This window comes from Cygnus atratus, chromosome 2 (genome assembly GCF_013377495.2).
Source record: "Cygnus atratus isolate AKBS03 ecotype Queensland, Australia chromosome 2, CAtr_DNAZoo_HiC_assembly, whole genome shotgun sequence".
Lineage (NCBI taxonomy): Eukaryota > Metazoa > Chordata > Aves > Anseriformes > Anatidae > Cygnus > Cygnus atratus.
The window spans coordinates 121,325,493-121,340,320 of NC_066363.1; the positions used below are offsets into that span (position 1 = coordinate 121,325,493).

Genomic DNA, 14,828 nt, shown 5'->3' on the forward strand with positions numbered 1-14,828 from the left:
GAAGGTGAATGAAGACATGCTGGTAAGAACACATTAAAAATAGGCCAAATATAGAATGGAAATGGAGCAGCTGGCAATGTCTGTCATTCCTGCTCATAGTCTGATATATCCACTGACATCTAAGTACGTACTAGTTATTACATGTTAAAGTTTGAAGAATCCATCTATCAATTCCGTGAGCTTTCTGAGTTTTACTGTCAGCATATGGCTCTTCTGTACATGGATGGATCCAGTTGTGCAGCCTATATTCAGGTTAATGATCACAAGTAATATCCCTGGACTTCACTGTGATCTCATGCAACTTTAATTCCACTAAGTCAACCAGAATTCCTCTGATTTACAACACTATGAAGATTAGGCCCTTTGTTTTTAAAGACCTCAGTCACACAGAACTACGTGACAAGAAAATGTCTATGTAATTGTAAACTTTAACATAATGACAATTACATTGAAGATTAACATATTATATGCAATAAAGGTGAATCATACTAAAAAACAGTTAACAAGTGAAAACAACAAAATAGCTGTGATTCTGCTCAAAATGCAGTTCCTCCACAGAAGTTTTTTATTTATTTACTTATTTTGAAAAATTGCTCTCCTTTAAATCATGAACTGCTTAAAAAAGAAGGTAACCCTGGAGGATAGAAGGCAATCTAAACACCAGTTAAAGTTTTAACTTCAGAAATGCAAAGCTTCTTAAAACGTACTCAGGAAAACAAGCTGTATGCACTGATAAAATTGTATGTACTGATAATTCCCCAGTATCTACATTTTTCTACAAAGTATAGGTATTGTTATGTTAAACAGAAAAATATTTTTTTCAGCAATTCACTGAAATCCTAATTCTCAGCAACTCTTTCAAGAGATGTAATGTTATTGAAGTGCAGTAGTATTTTCACAATGCATGATTACAGATCTTGTTAATAAGAAAAACTAAATGAACAAAGGAACTGGTATCAAACTGTAGACACATTCATCTCTAGGTCACCAGTTCCAAAAGGTTAACTAATGAAAGAGAAGTTCTGCTGTGAATTGGCAGGGTTTTTGGCCCATTAGCGCTGGCCACCATCAACTCTCATATCAAAGCCAGAGCTGTGCAACTGCGTAGTGCCCACCAGCAAAGAGGCACCAGGTGCCCCAGCAGGACCACTGTAACACCCCCATCTCCACCTCAGCCATGGCTTCTTCCTGCTGCAGAAACAGACACGTGAAATACAGATTGTCCAGAAAAGCTCTTTGCAGAGAGAGACAATAAAGCTGCAAAACCACTCTTCCCAAACAGCATCTGTTGTCTGCCCTAAACACATGTCAAGGAGCAGTTGGCCAAGGAGCTGAATTATGGTCTAGACCTTTGAAGAGCTCATCCAGATCCATCATGCCACCAGAAGAAATGTGCTGATATTCTTGACTGTGTCTGCCTGTGGTCACGCATTTCTATCAATCTGGTCTTTTTTATGAGTTTTAAATTTACTTCATCAGAAATGCTGAACTGATGCGAGACTCGTACACAAGGGCAAAATTATGAAATTAATACAGATGTGAAAGGACAACAGTTAACACATGTTGCTGGTTAATATTTTCCCTGAGCCACAGTCTCCCTTTCTTTAATTAAATAAAATTAAATGTTTATTATTACATTAGGAAAAATGGTATTTCTTCTGCAGTGCAAACCTGCAACTAGAATCAGTCTTATCTGTTGTCTTCATGAATACTGAAATAGTTAATTGATTAGTCAAATGATAACAATTGTTACTCAGGCTGTGCCATGAGATTATGTACTCACACTGAGAATCAATGGTAATTAAGTAGCTGATCAATGCAAGCACCTTTTCAAATGTTTACAAAGCTCCAAAATACCAGTACTGTTGCTAAAACTAGTCATGAGGAGTGAAAGAAACATTCTGTACTGAAAAATCCTCTTTTCAGTATAATGCTCAAAAATGTATTCTTCTCCTTTTGTTTTTGATGTGTGGTAAAGAACTCTATGACACCAACAATATAAAAAGTGTAGATTAAAGAAGCAAGACCTCTATTAGACTTTGTACCCCATCGTCAGAGAAAAAGTCTGAGTATAACAGCCACAGCAGGCTCGTATCCAAGCAATCCCGGAGCTGACTAAAAAAAGCAGTACATACTCAGTTATCGGTATCTTTAATCTACACATGAGATCATGTTGAAGCATTTCTGATGTACTTTGCACAACAGTTTTTAAAAACTTTAAAAAAGTATTTCCAATATTATTCCAGTTAAAGCTCTTTTTTGTACATGGAATCAATCTGCCTGGTCATGAACAAGACATTAATGTGCAGTACTGCCTCGATTTTACATACACATGCATGGACCCACACACAAACACAAAATTGTGAAAGTCTTCAATAAAGCGCCTATAAAATGAGATATATTAAATCATGAAACTGAGCTTATTAAATCATGAAACTGATGTTACATTTTTTTTAAACCTTATACTTATTTCTACATATTTTAAAATTACCTTGCTTTGTAGTAATTCACCTCCTTCACTATTAAATTCTGTCAAAACATTTACAAAAGACATAGAGATATTCAGAATTTCCCATACTTGTAGTCATACTTAATGTAACTTTCCCAGCTTACGGTGGATACAGACATAACAAAAAATACTATATAGGTATAAGGAAACTGTCAGTGAATCTGAGGGTTATAGACATACTGTTGTATGATGTGAACATTCTATATAACTGTTCCAAGAAAGATGTCAACCTTTCAAAATAAAACGTGTATCAGCTCTTTAAATCTAAAATGAAATGTTATATAGCACATAATAACTGACACTCTATCTTGTTTTGCTTTTTGTTTCATCATCACAGAAAATAAATTTTCCTTTTTATATGTTTACATGAAAACCTTGAAATAGACAGAAAAGGAAGGTTTTAGCAAAAATCTCAGAGTAACTCTAGGAATTAACATGTTTCCTACCTATCTTTGCTACATGACCTGAATTCTGTGCCTCATACCCCATAAATACATACTAAACACAACACTGCAATAACAAACATTTTTCCTTTCCAAGAAACTGTACAAAATATTTTACCAGTGCTTCCTCCACTGAATATGATGTAAGGTACTTCTGCATAGGATGTATGTGTAAGGAATATGTTTAAATTCATTTGTATACACAAATATAACACTTCCATGCAAAGGCCAACATTTTCTCTGAATAAAGAGCAAACACGATTTTAATAAGTTTACTCTTGCTACATACATGTAACCTCTATTGATGTTAGGAAAAAACAAACAAAGAAACAAACAAAAACAACAGAAGAGCCTTGAAGAAAAATGCTTTGTAGATTGAAGAAGATTTATCCAATGTTTGAAGTACATAATGCTCTGATACTGATTAACAATATGTTCTACTGAAATGTAGACTAAGTAACAATCATCAACTCTGTATAAACTTGCCTGTTCCTCCTCATTTCTTAATGTTTGATTAATAAGATAACGAGGCATCTTTTGTCTGAAAGTTCCCTTCATTAGGCTAACAGACAAGACAAAAACTGATGAAGCACATGGTATATGTTTGCACACACTTTAAAATAACCATTCTCTCAGTCTTGCTGCACTGCCTGCAGAATCTCAGCAGGTTTGTCTAGGAAATATATTGGCCTGTCCTGACTAGAAAAAATATAAACCATAATTTTGGCTGTTGTTTTCATTCCTTTTATACTGACCAATAACTCAGCTCCTTGTATCTCGCAATACAGCCTTTATAACATGGTTTGCTTTGTACTGGCATTTTTGGACCATTTTTCTTTAAGTGTCATGTATCTCAAACAGCTTTACAGAATGAATTATTGTGTTCGAACAAGCATTTCCTCAGTATGATATGAAGCACATGGATCAATCCGTAGGTAGTAATAAGAGAAGGAACATGATTGTTTGTATTTCTGGATTAACCTTTGGAGTTTTCAGATATGGAATTCAACAACTGCCAACTGAAAGAAAACCCCAGCATAATGGCTTATATGAAGGATAAAATCTGTAACAACACAACATCACCTTATCGAGTTTGCTCTGAGACCTCTCTAACTCAATCGTTAAGAGTATGATGTAGGTCCCAACATACTGTCTTACCAACATGCATTAGAAATGTTTCTGCAGGTCTGAACTTCTACATATTCCCAAAGATGGAGTAACAAACACTCTGGGGCACATCTATAAGGAATGCTATCAGCCAACAATCATAGGCTTTGACCATTTTCTAAGAGTTACTGAGCCTTTACACACAGGATCCTGGAAGAACAAGTCCAACATTTTTAATGTTATATCTCTTACTTTGCACATGAATTCTTTATCCTCCTTTGAAACAGGAGTATATATAATGAAAAATTTACTTCCATTTTGGGGGGATTATTAGAATAATGCATAACAGCTCATTCATCATGATTACTGATCCAAATATTGAAAAGAGTATCAACAAAATAGATAAAAATGCAAAGACATCCAGTTATCCCAGTGTTGTTTTAAACTGAGTATTCAAAAAGCTTATTTTAATAATTAATCAAATAACTGAATTATAATAGCAATGATTTAGAATGTAATTAACTCAATTATAAACAATTCTTATGAATACATAAAGGATTGAAATTCATTAGCATATAAAAAACATTACAAATTTTGTTCTATAAATACACTAAAACAAGACTTTTAACCACTGTAACCAAAATGCACAGTATTATCCAGAATTCATGAAAGCCAATACAATGATATCAGGATATTCCTCCAATTTCACATAGTCTTGCTTCCCAGCTGGCAATCTTATCATTATAGCTTATATAATTCCTGCTTTGATATACTATAAGCTATTTTCAGTCTCAAGTTATCTCAAAAAGCCCAGCTACCACTGTCTCAGATAATATTTCTGTTGACTTCAAAGTTTCTCTGGTTTACATAGTGCAACTTGGGCAAGTATGAGATCAACATATTTATTACAAAGTTTTATCACCTAAAACTAATGTTAATTAACTTCTTCATGCTAAGTGGAGGACACTGCAAGACTTATAGTTCCAATAAAATCCCTCAGTAATGTTTTCAAGATAGGGGTGGAAGGGAGTCATTTCTAAGAAAAAAAGTTTATTTTAAAAAGTAGCAAGAGAAATACTTTAAAAATGGAAGAAGCACCATGACCACAAAACCAAAAAAAAAAAAAAGTTTCAAAAATACGGTAGCACAAGAAATAGACCAATGTTGGACTGTGCACAGCAAATGAAAGGCATAATGAAAACTGTTTGCTCACACTATATTTTATTTTAAAAAAACATATGGAGTTCAGGTTTTCAGTCTGCTACTACAGAATACTATCAATGGTTTTAAATTTTGAAAATAAATAGCATCCATGACATCCCTCTCTAAGACAAGAATTATATACAATATGATGATTACAGTGTAAGCATGAGAATTTTACTGTTACCAGTTGTGATATCTCAAACAAAAACCAACAGCCCCACCTCTCTCCACTGATTACTGTGGGCAGCAGAAAGTTTGCCTGCACAGAAGGCTGGAAAGGTGCTCTTTGAAAATTTGACTCCAAGATTTCTGAACTCACATGGTATCTTTACAGTGAATTCAGAACACTGGTGATACCTCACCTACCTAATTTTCTTCTCGTCTTCCAGAATTAGTGATTCCACTTCACTAACCAAAAGCTCTAGCACCTTAACATATGAGCATGTAATTCACGCTTTTAAAAATATGCTTAATTACAGTAGCAAATGGAGTTAATAGATCTACAGTGATCAACAGTCCTGTTCATATGAAATGTGAACACACACCAGAGACATTGTTATTCTCTTTTCCAGGTTTACCAAATATATATATACATACATATATATATATATATATATATATATAATGAATTTGACATTTGCTGCAATTTATGACAACTGAATTCAAACTATGGCTAGAAATAGACTCAGCCTCTCTCTGCCTGTGAAGGATAGTGCATAGCTGTGAGAGGCCCAGGAAAGAAATGCTCCCTTGGGAATCACAGCTCCTTTCTGCTTCTCCCACCATTTTGGAGTTGCCCAGAAATCAGTGAGAGGCAGACTTGTACTTTTTATGTTCTCCCTCCTGCAAAGGGGCAGCTCCAGTTCTCCCCATCAGGAAGGGAGGAGACAATGGCTCCTGTAAGCCTGCTTTCACATATTTCAATTGCTTTCACATACACACTTGTGCAATGCATAAACACCCATACGTGCCCTGCTTTAGTCATACGGTGAAAAGGGAGGGAATGCTTTGCACCTCCTTCTTCTTGAATGCAACCCTAATTTGCTCCCAAGCAAAAGACATCCTTCTTTACACTATGTAATACCCCACAGTGAAGTAGCATGTGAGCCAAAAAGGAGGCAGAAAAACAACAAAGGTAAACAAAACGCCTCAAATTAAATTAAGAACTACTCACTGTAAATTACCCATATTTGTGAGGATGTATTTAGGATATGTAGAATTAAATTAGTGCAATTTATGACATTTTATGCCATTTATGAAATTTTTAGAAACTTAAGCAGAGAAAGAAAACAGAGGCTGAATTGCATATAATCATACCCTCATATAATTTTTAAGAGTATGTCAAATTAGAATGCTTAAGAAAATGCAGGAAATCTCTGGGCTCCATTTCAAAAGACTTTTTCTCCTGTTGTCTGCTGCCCCTTTTAATCCTGATAATGGAGACTCAGGTCTGGTCAGCTTCAGGCTGGCATTTGTCTTTGATGACTAATTTCTTCTGTGCCTGCATATCTCTTCAGGCAGCTAATTTCTGATAAGGTTTACTCTAAAAAAATGTCTAAGATGAACAAGTAATATGAAACCAATCTAAATACATTTACCTTTCACAACATTAACTTTCAAATCATTAAAACTGATCAGACCTTTGTAATTTGCATAACTTCTTGGGAAGTGCTAGAGCTACATGAAATAATGGTTCAAAAAGTGGCATTTTTCCTTTTGGTTCAATACTTTGTTATTCATCAATTGTTGCCCTGATCACAGGGATTATGAAGGCTCTGCTGCTTCAATTGATGAAAACTTTTAACAGGCTAAGGTGATTTGTTTAGGGCCCTCTATTTTACAATCTCTTCTCCTGCAAGCAGGTTTCAAATAGTGTAGTAATGGTGTTTCTGCATATGAAGTAAATTGTAGACATGAGGGAGAAGGGGGTTTGATACTATCTGGGGAAGATACTTTTCAAGTTTTACAGCAGATCCTTGGACTGGTGTGTATTTTGTCGAGCTTGAATAAAGTCAATGCATATACATTTTCCTCTGAATATGAAATTCATATGTATGAATATGAAAAAGAATATCATCTGCACTTGAAGACATAACGATCATTTTAGAAATACAGAATAAAGTTTTCTAAATTCACCAGAACATTGTGATTTAATTTCCTGCTCAACAAAGAAAACCACTGAAACATCACCTCACTATTATTACTTAAGCAGTGCTAAACTGATTCTGTCAAAGTATGACTTAACAAATCTTGTAATCCAAGTCTAAATCATACTTCTTCATGTGAATAATTCTGGTAAAATTACCAGTCCATATTATTCCAGACAAATGTCAGCTTTGGTACTGGAAACTGTTAGCTTCAAATGCATGTGACTATTCCAATGTATTTATGTAAGATTATTATACAGTATCACCATTTTACAAGATGTTTTGGTGGTAGTGCAATGATTGCAACTGGTAATTTCCAGAGTCTTTTTCTTCCCACATAAGGGGCCTTAACTTAAAATGTACTTTTAGACTGTACTGAACCTAGAACACAAGGACTTTTGTCTTCAATTCTGCTGATAGTATCAGCCAAGTCAACCTAATGAATCATTTGTTCACCATCAGTACTGGCTTTAATGTAGATAAAATCAGTAGGAACATTAAAAGAAAAGAGCCAAGACTTGCAACCTAGGTGAAAATAAAACTCCTTTGGTTAACGCATAGAAAAGTCCTTACTTTTATGGCATTGTTTTTATAACTTTCAAAAAAAATAAATTAAAAAAGAATTTAATGCCCATTTCTTTCAAAGGACAGAAATAGAACTTCTGAAGCACTGAAGAGACAAACTTAGCTAGACAGTCAGGCATCTTCTCCAGCTCCTAGGAATCATAATGAGATCAGGAAGCTCTTTTTACAGAATCCAATAAAATCATAGCCTTTTCAGGAATTACAGAACAGGTTGGAATAAGCAGTACTAGAAGATAACAGATAATCTTGAGAAATGATTTGCCAGCTATAATTGATATGAAAATCTAAGTGATATGACTGATACACATATGGCAACAATCTCAAATTAAAAATAAAATCCTCTCCCAAAGAGGTCAGTGCTGATTTAACCATTTTTTCCTAACAACCATACAAATGAACAGGTGCAGGGTTGTATAAGTGCTCTGAAGTAAGTGCCTTGTTCTGGCAAACAGAAAGAAAAAAACTTCCATGAATGCAGTCATAAAAATGTCTAAAACTTAACCTTTAATCTTCCCTCCCTAAATAAATAAACCAAATATAAGATATGGATTTTAACTTTAAACAGACATATTTACAGTGATTGACTTTTACCATGTACTGTTTTTGCTTATCAGATCAAATGTTTAAAAGGAATATTATCTAGTACATTTAGCAATGCAATACTCTCATCAACTTTCATTTGTTCACAGGCATATGAAAGTTGATGAGCAGAATTAAATATATATATATATATAAAGACATGCAGTTCTTTAATGGCTCACAATATTTTTCCAGTTTTGTAACATAAGACCAATTACTTAAAATATGGCCACAGTTGCCAGTTGAAAGTATTCATTTCTTTCCCCCTAATCATTCTGAAATATTAAATTACCAGCACCAGTTCATCTTATCACAGGAAACGCTATAAAACTCACTATAAACAAAGAACAGATTATCCTACAACTTTTCTTAATTTAGGTTTATAAATAAAACCCTAGAAAATAGTCTGATAGGGTAGTGTTAGATCAGGCTGCTAGGCACAAACATGAGCAACCCATGGACAAACTGTGCAAACCATACATATTTCTGAGCAGCATTATGCTATAGATGAACTTCTTTTTCAGGATGGGGATCGTGAGTGTGTGAATTATGGTAGGAATCTACAACATTCACCACAACTTCATGAAAGCTGTGCTGTGCTCTCAGGGCTGTAAAGCAACACTTTGTTTACTTTTAAGGTGTAATGGCTGGTCACTCTCTTCTATGAATTTTCGACCTATGAAGTTTCCAACATAGGCAGAAGTTCACAAGTCATTGGCCAAATACACAAAGAGCTGCTGAGCACGAACTGAGATTCTGCTTGGGGAGCCCATTTCTTCAGGACACCTAGGGTGAGCAATCACCCTGGCCATCAGGGCTTTGATGAAAGTGTGCGCACATACACTTTGGTATTTTTAATATCTTGCCAATATTTTAATAGGAGAAGATGTGTGAATGAGAAATGCATAATTATTCAATGTAATTAACTCTATAGCTCTTACTAAAATGAGTTTTATTGGAGTAAAAATCTACAAGATATCTAGGAGGCTAAAAGTGAAAGTTAAATTATACAATACAAAATATAAACTTTGTCTTTGCCAATCTGCTACAGCTATTATCATAAACACATAATCACTGGACAGCAGCTACCTCCTACATTACAATTCAGTTATTTAGATAAGGAAATAGCTGTAGCACTGGAGATGCTTCCAAACAGTGTCTCAGTTGTTTTTAAAAAAGTGACTTTACACTTTACAAAAAGAGCCATGAAAAACCTTGAGAATTACTACTTTGTTAACAACATTTGACATTATGGCCCTTGTGGGCCTCTTACAGAAACTAAATGTAAAAGACAGCAGAACCAGCCCTCACAGGTAAGCGATGGTAAAATCAAATTATAGTAAAAGTATAGTTCTTAAGTACCTCTCCAGAAGGTCTCCAAAAATACCTCCAAGATTTCTTGTTTTGTGGAGGCAACTTTCTTGGAGCTGAGCTCTCCAGATTCCGTGGAAATTCTTAAACAAGTAGGAATGAGAGATGTTTTTTTTTTTTTACAAGTAGAGGAAAAAGTTTACAATTCATCACAAGAGGAGACAAGAAAAATAATATATATATGATATAATATATATATATATATATTTGGCTCTACTCTACTACTAAAAGAATAGGAACCTTAAGGGAAAGAAATGGATGACATGCAAGAGATATGGAAGGGTGAGAGAAGAAAAACAGACAGAAGTTGAAAAGGAGGAAGAGAGGAGGAAAAAAATGAAGAAAAACATTAAAGTATTTCTGATGCCTTCTGAGAGGTAGATCAGAAAATTATGCCTGAAAACTATTGTAATTTTATCTATTATTATATCTTAAGGGACACTTTGAAAGTATTGTGATGGGTGTCATTAGTATACATACAGAGAAAATATGTTTTAGGGGATGTGAAAATAGCAATGCTTTAGGAGCTTCATACTAATTACATAGCATTATATTACACTAAAATCTAGAGTGATTAGTGTGTTTATCTACTCAAAGATGCATTTTGTGTTTTACCTGGTAATATTCAAATGAAGTATTACTGCATATCTTTTCACCAAGCTGGCCAATCACTAATTACTAAAATTATTCCACCAAACTGCAATAGAATGATTAATATTGTCAGGAAAGTACAAGGCTCTGAAATGTTGTCAAAACAAAGAATATTGATCTTCTTAAAACACTGCAGTTAGTATATAAATCACCAGAAAATGATTGACATTAATATGGGCCTTTTGTGCAAATGCACTTTATCATGTACCTTTGTGACAGTAATAGCATTTTATTATACTGCATGGCACCTTAACATACTCTACAGACAATTTTTTTTCAATTTGAGAGATTCCATTAAAAAAAAAAAAGTAGTTGTTGAGCAAAAAGAAAATTAACTGTCTTTATTCAGTTTGATTTAATACCTTGTCAGTTTGGTGCATTTTTTACGATTCTTTGTATAAATAAAAAGTTGAAAAGAGCTATTCTAATGGTAATTTGGATCAACCTTACAAACATATGATTCCAGGTTCCTAAAAGAGGCCCACTTGAGGGGGCTTTAAAACTGAACAAAAAGAGCCCTAGGGCTCTACAACTCACATTTAACCTACTTACATGAAAAAGGAACTGCTTTGGTTAAGAATAAACTTCCACATGCTCAGGTTCAAACCAAACATGCCAGCATATTAGTGAGGAAATGAAACAGCAAATAGTAACTCCTTTCATACTTGTAAAAGAATACTGTATTTATTTAAACGCTTTGGCAGAAATTCTCATTTTAATTAAATTGCATTTACTGAAATAACATTTTTATAATTAAGAAAAAATAACCAATTCCTTTTAAAGACCTATGAAAATCACAGCAACCTAAAATGTATGGAGAAAACATATAATTGTGAGAATAAATCTGTCTGACTAACTTGGGACATGAGTCAGGAAAAAAATATAGTATATTTTTTGTGCTTGGCAAGCCTATGCAATGCTGTCACAGTAACCCAAATAATTAACTTCTGTCTGTTTGGAAATCATCATAACCAGTGCACAATTTAAAAATGCGGTTGGTTTTGATGCATTTTTTCCTTCTGAATGAAGCTACTTGCTGTCACCATATATTGCTTTTTCTTTATGTCCGTCTACCATGGAAAGTGCTGAAATATCCTTAGAAATGAAAATTTCATTTCTCCCATTCCACTATTCAAAGTGATCAAGACAAAGATGCGGAAGTAATTTTTTTCTTGGAAGACTCGTCCCACTCACCAATGCACCCAAGAAATCAGGGTGGCTACCAAGGTTTTCACTTAGTACTTTGTATAGCCATGAGGTCAGAGACAAGGAAACAGTTTCACTGTGAACACAAGGGTGAGGACACACATTTAAAATAATGAAAGCAGCTAAAACCAAAAGGGAACAAAAAGCTAATTATCCCTCTGTGAAATGGTCATGATCATTCAATCCACGTGCTGGCAAGCTACCTTAGTTTAAAACCATGCCTACATTCCTGAGGTCCCCATCATGGGGATAAAATGTATCAGATCAGTTCTAGGCATGTGTCATTGATTAGTTTTAATACTTACTAAGAACACTTTTGGAATGGAAAAAATGACACAGTCTATAGTAACACTTTCTATTGTACACTTCACCATCCAACAGCGTTATCATTTCAATCTTATCCTTCACCAGGTCATTTAAATATACGTTTATTTGGAAACAATAGTGCAGCTGCTGCTTGTTTGCACTGTTTCTAGAGTTACTCAGCAATTTAACTAGTTCACTGCTTGCAGAAAGGAAGAGGAAGCATGGAAAAACTTATGGAAACAGAGTTGCACAGAAGTGAATGTCCTCCCTTTCAGCTGTCAAGGCCTGTGTCATTTGCTCACCATTACTCCTACTGGAATGGTATACTGAAAACATTGTGTTCTGGTGGCTGGAAATTTATTCACTGGCAGTTGATAACCATTTGTTCTTATACCAATATTGTGCTTTGACTGAAAGAGCTCTTGTCCCTCCCTAGTGCTTTTCTGCTTCAGATACTTATAAAGAGAAGAAATCTCCTCTAACATCCTTCTTTTCACCAGACTAAAAAACAACAAGAAAAAAGACTTCTGAATGCCCCACTAGCTGGGGTACTGGGCTCGTCTAGACATGGTAGGACCTCAACCACCTTCTGTGTAGGTTACACTGCCTTGCTAGCCAATACCATGCACAGCGTGTGCCCCTGGTACTCCCAAAACCAAGCCAACAGGTCCTGTGATATTTTTCCACCAGTCCTTTCAGAACTCTATCACCTTGACTGTGGCACATTTAGCTCTTTTAAAGACTTTTTTACATGTCTGTTGTTTCAATATTCATACTCCTGTTTCTAACTACTCCACATTATTTATCTTGACTGAATATAATATATCCAGCTCAGGTATTGAGATGCTTAAAGACAATTTGTAGATTTGACCTATCCATATTGCACAGCTGCTGTACTTCTTTCCTTGTTCTTTTTTTTGTTATTATTTTATTATTATTATTATTTATAAAGTTGAAGAACCTTGACTGTCTCACTACCATTTGCAAAGTCTAACATGCTTCACTTTGGCCTTTTTAACCTGATAAGACTTCAATCCTTATATAGCTTTTCTTGCTTAGTCTTACCGCTCTTCCTGAGTTGGTTCTTCACTAAGAGCTGGAGTCCCTCAGGACTTAAGAACTTTTTTAGCTGCCACTTCAGAAATAAAGTTTGATTTTTTGCATCTTTGACCGAAAATAAAAATACATCCCATTTTCCCTTATGTTTAATTATTCAATCCACATGACTTCATCAAGTTTAAAACAGTATTTATTCTGATATCTCTTTTTAAAGAGATTGCAAAAGACTTTCCTCCTCCTATCAAAATGGGAAATGAGAATTGCTGTCCACACACACTTCTCTTATTCAAATATATGCAATCTGGTAGCAACACAATATTTTTCTTATTTTATGAAAAAAAAAAAAGCAAAAAAAAAAAAAGCAAGCAATTCAATTTACCAGCTTGTAACAGCTCCACATACTGCTTTGCTTTCTGCTGCTTCTGGGTTTTCCTTACTGGTCCTGGCTGTAACTATTCCCTAGTCATAGCTTGATTTCTTTTCTTATTGATCATTCTATTTCCAAATTGTAAAAAATAAATTTGAAAATAAGACCTGAACATAAGTGTATGTAACTCTGAATACAGAGCTGTATATGTATATATGACTATATGTATACAAATATATGCAGTTTCTTTATCTTTTAAGGTCATTCTGCAGTAGAATGTCTCCAATTTATTGGATTGTTCAAAGTGTCCTACAAAAATGATTTAATTGTTTTGCTCATTTCTCAATGAAATTAAAATTGACTCAATTTATGATCACTCAGTCAGCGTTTCTGCTCTACTGAAATGTCCTCCTCTTCTTTAAGTTTGTTCCCAGGCCTTGACAAGGATCTATGGCAGATGGCAGCATTACCTGGCCCCAAATGAACACTACTCTGTTGACTGTGTTTAGCTCCTCTGGTGCCAGGTCCATTGATTCTTTTCAGCAAGGAACAGGCAGCTGCGTGTCATGTCAGATGCTGGTGCAGATCAACCAGCAGCCTGTATCTTCTCACAGTTTCCTATCTTCTGCAATTTCTAGCTGTTTCTGGCTTCTGGCCCCTCTATTATCTCTTTCTTGCTTTGTGGAGATAGTGTATCAAAAAATTGCTGCAGAGCAGCTATCTTCTGACTGTCCATTTCTCTTCTTTATTTCCAGTGCACCAAGTCCCTATCTTAGTTTTATTTCTTCCCAATTATCAGTTTTCTTCCTCCACTTTGCTAGTGGGCCACTCTTTGCAGCCAGGAAATCTGTTCCCTTCTAGACACTTTTGCCCATTAGATGTACAGATCTTCAGATGCCCACAAAACTTACTCTCTCCTTTTTTTATTTCATCACATCTTCATATCCTCATTCAAACTGCCATGCCACTCAGGCACACAATTCCATTCCTCAATTCTTTTCTTCCACAGGTCTTACAAATAAGAGTTTTCATTCCTTTGGACCTTGTTTTAATAATGTTATCTTTAATTTATTTATTGTTGAACTAGAACATTCCTGTGTATTTCAAATGTTCTGACATAGAAATGTTTTAATCAGTAAACATAGGAATCTGATATTTGCCTAACATTTTTCAGATGCTAACATTTTTTTTCAGAAATGCATGGTACAAAATACAAAGAAAATCCAAATTACACAAATTCACATAGAAAATGAAATATGATTGCATAAGGTCTCTTAATGCCTGAATGAGCATAC

General features: G+C 34.7%; 1 protein-coding gene across 6 annotated transcripts in view; it reads right to left on the reverse strand.

Annotated features, from left to right (window-relative positions):
* TOX (thymocyte selection associated high mobility group box) overlaps positions 1–14,828 on the reverse strand; it is a 223,762-nt gene that overhangs the window by 176,459 nt on the left and 32,475 nt on the right. Inside the window, exon 1 of one of the 6 annotated variants that reach the window (XM_035553227.2) lies at positions 9,936–9,993. The exons of the other annotated variants lie outside the window; for them this stretch is intronic. The gene's annotated coding sequence lies outside the window, so the exon portion shown is untranslated. Of the gene's footprint in view, positions 1–9,935; positions 9,994–14,828 lie in introns of those variants that run through there. 6 annotated transcript variants of the gene reach the window in all.